The sequence below is a fragment of the Magnolia sinica genome, chromosome 11 (genome assembly GCF_029962835.1).
Source record: "Magnolia sinica isolate HGM2019 chromosome 11, MsV1, whole genome shotgun sequence".
Lineage (NCBI taxonomy): Eukaryota > Viridiplantae > Streptophyta > Magnoliopsida > Magnoliales > Magnoliaceae > Magnolia > Magnolia sinica.
In genome coordinates this window covers 52,297,084-52,300,655 of record NC_080583.1, presented here as the reverse complement: position 1 = coordinate 52,300,655, position 3,572 = coordinate 52,297,084, and positions in this window count along the sequence as shown.

The following is a 3,572-nucleotide window of genomic DNA, read 5'->3' as shown; positions in this document are numbered from 1 at the left end:
ACGACAATCGGAATCGATCGATAATTAAAATTGACAAATCAGTCACGTCAATTGAAATCGGCAATCGGTCACGACAATCGGAATCAATCGATAATCAGAATCGGCAAATCGATTACGTCAATCGGAATCGGCAATCGGTCATGACAATCAGAATCGATCGATAATCAGAATCGGCAAATCGGTCACCTCAATCGGAATCGACAAATTGAAATCGATCGACAATCAGAATCGACAAATTGATCACATCAATCGAAATTAGCAATCGGTCATGACAATCAGAATCGATCGATAATCAGAATTGGCAAATCAGTCACGTCAATCGGAATCGGCAATCGGTCATGACAATCAGAATCGATCGATAATCAGAATCGGCAAATCGGTCACGTCAATCGGAATCGGCAATCGGTCATGATAATCGGAATCGATCGATAATCAGAATTGACAAATCGGTTACGTCAATCGGAATCGGCAAATCGAAATCGATCGATAATCAGAATTAGAAAATCGGTCACATCAATTGGAATCGGCAATCGGTCATGACAATCGGAATTAATCAATAATTAGAATTGGCAAATCAGTCACGTCAATCGAAATCGGCAATAGGTCATGACAATCGGAATCGATTGATAATCAGAATCGACAAATCGGTCACGTCAATCGGAATCGGCAATCGTCATGACAATCGGAATCGATCGATAATCAGAATTGGCAAATCGGTCACGTCAATCGGAATCGGCAATCGGTCATGACAATCGGAATCGATCAATAATCAGAATCGGTAAATCGGTCACATCAATCAGAATCGGCAATCGGTCATGACAATTAGAATCGATCGATAATCAGAATCGACAAATCGGTCACATCAATCAGAATCGGCAATCGGTCATGACAATCGAAATTAATCGATAATCAGAATCGGCAAATCGGTCACGTCAATCGGAATCGACAATCGGTCATGACAATCGGAATCGATCAATAATCAGAATTGGCAAATCGGTTACGTCAATCGGAATCGGCAAATCGAAATCGATCGATAATCAGAATTAGAAAATCGGTCACATCAATTGGAATCGGCAATCGATCATGACAATCGGAATCAATCAATAATTAGAATTGGCAAATCGGTCACGTCAATTGAAATCGGCAATCGGTCATGACAATTAGAATCGATCGATAATCAGAATTGAAAAATCGGTCACCTCAATCGGAATCGGCAATCATCATGACAATCGGAATCGATCGATAATCAGAATCGGCAAATCGGTTACCTCAATCAGAATCGGCAATCGGTCACAACAATCGGAATCATTCAATAATCAGAATCGGTAAATCAGTCACGTCAATCGGAATCGGCAATCGGTCAAGACAATCGGAATCGATCGATAATCAAAATCGGCAAATCGGTCACCTCAATCGGAATCGGCAATCGGTCATACAATCGGAATCAATCGATAATCAAAATCGGCAAATCGGTCACATCAATCGGTCATAACAATCGGAATCGATCGATAATCAGAATCGGCAAATCGGTCACATCAATCGGAATCGGCAATCGGTCACGACAATCGGAATCGGTAAGAATGGCCTTAACAAGGCCTAAGGGAAGGTCACAATGAGGACATCGAACCATCATTGCCCATCAATGTGGACATCTAACCAACATTGCTCCCAAGGGGTGGCCCACATAAGGGTTTCATACGCAACGTAACGGCCACACATACATCACATCGGGCCTCGCCCATGAGCCTCAAATACTTCACAATGGGCCACAACCCATGGGCCTCGAATACACAATAGGTGGGCCCTACACATGAGTCTCATATGTATTAGATGGGCCACGTATCTGGGTCTCGAATACACCAAATGGGCCACGCGTCATGGGCCTAATACACGTCACAATGGGCCGCACGATAAGGGCCTAATACACATCATATGGGCTTCGTGTAAATCAAGTCGGGCCTCAGCATATGGGCCTCTTATATGCCAAGTGGGCTGCATCAATGGGCTGCACTAATGGGCCTCATACACATCAAGTGGGCTGCATCAATGGGCCGCACTAATGGGCCATAAATACATCACATTTGGCTTTATATATAGGCTACAAATACATTTCAATGGGCCTCATGCCTGGGCCCTAAGTACATTTTATCGGGCGTCATCAAATACATGCATTAATGGTAGGGTAGGCCATATGTCCAAGGGGCAGACGATGGAGATATACAATACATGCATTAATGGTAGGCCCCACATGGCACCGTCCAGCGATGGACGGTGTAAACATAGAATACACATCAAGTTGTGCCGCATCGCATAAGATGGACGGCGTAGATAACAAATACATCACGGTGGAGCCCATGGCACCGTCTAAACATTGTCTATGTAAATCAGTGCTAAGATGGACGGCGTAGATAACAAATACATCACGGTGGAGCCCATGGCACCGTCTAAACATTGTCTATGTAAATTAGTGCTGTCCAAACATTGAACAGCACCATCCAGATATATGGATGGTGTGAATGAAATGAATACATCACGGTGGTATCCACCGTCCCGTGGACGGATCGGATATACAACACACCATCAAGGTGGGTCCCATCGTCCCATGGACGGTATGGATGAAACACATATATTGTGCGGACCCACGGAACTTGCTGACCTCCTACACAGCAGGTGGGCTCCACCTTTTGGACGGTAGAGATGAAACTCATACAGCTTGTGGGACCCACAAAGCTGCTGATGCCAGACAGCTGGCGGACCCACAGAACTTGCTGACGTCCGTCCAGCAGGTATCTGCTGCTGGATGGACGGCTTGCACATATGTATGGAAGGTGAGTCCCACCGTCCTGAAAATGAAACAGATGTACGGCAGGGATACATATATTAGGTTGGACCCCACCCCACACGTATGAGGTGGGTTACATGGAAAATGGATGGACAGTATTGATATAACATATATCTCGTGGTGGAGGCCCACGTGCCTTGCTGACGCAATGCTGCAGCAGCACAGCTGCGTGCCGCGTGGGACCTACCGTCCTGCTTGGACGGTGTGAGTACACCAGATATGAGAAGTGGGGTCCACGTAGTGGCCCATCCCACGGCTGGACGACGTGGATTAAATACATACATTACAGTGGGTTTCCACCGTCCAGAAGGCTGGACGGTGTGGATATAAAACATATACATGAGGTGTGGTCCACGTGGTGTGGCCCACCAAAGATACTGCGTACAGCAGCTGCTGGCTGCTGACCCGCGTGACACCAGCCATTCCGTTTCTCAAAACAGTTGGGTCCAACATGGGGCCCACACGTACAGCAGTATAGCTGTATGCATATATACATGCCTATTATATAAATATAATATTACATCATATTATATAATATATATCATTACATACACGTGCCTCCTATATACATATATGTATATATTATATCCACCGTCTAATCAAGCTGGACGGTGCTAGATGATGCACATACACCATGATGGTCCCACGTAGTGGGCCACTGGATTTGGATCAAACTGATATTTATATTTCCCATTCATCCGGGCCGGTGTGACCACCCGGTCGTGCGGAC